The sequence below is a fragment of the Ipomoea triloba genome, chromosome 16 (assembly GCF_003576645.1).
Source record: "Ipomoea triloba cultivar NCNSP0323 chromosome 16, ASM357664v1".
Lineage (NCBI taxonomy): Eukaryota > Viridiplantae > Streptophyta > Magnoliopsida > Solanales > Convolvulaceae > Ipomoea > Ipomoea triloba.
Window position 1 is genome coordinate 7505596 of NC_044931.1, and position 534 is coordinate 7506129.

The window sequence follows — 534 nt, forward strand, 5'->3', positions numbered from 1 at the left end:
ATTTCCCCTTTTCTTATACTTTCTTCTCCATCTTTCTTCTTCTTCTGAGTTCAATTTTTTGGATTAATTTCTTCAATTCTCCATATCTTTGGATGTATGTACGTATATAAAGTTTAACTGCCACAGCAATGGCGCGTAGTTGGCATCATCAGTTGACACGTGTCGCGTACTTGTCACAACTACGAATGAGGTGTAAGCTGCCGCTTAATCCCAGGATGAAATCATGTCTGATTGTATATAGGGTGAAATCATGTTTGATTTGCACAGGGTGAAATTTCTCAAATTAGGGTTTTTGTTTGTCTATGTTCTTAATTTGGAGGAGTAATTGAGTTTATTCAGTCATAGGCAGGTATCAAAGGCACCAAACAGGTGAAAGGACGACAATACCCTCACTTTTAACACTGGCTTAACGATCAATCTAACGGAGGACCAAAATAGGGAGTTTTTGAAAGTCAAGGGACCACATTAGGTGAAATTAAAAGTCAGAATGTAAAATTGAGAAAATGCAATAGTCAAAGGACCAAAATGGGTAAA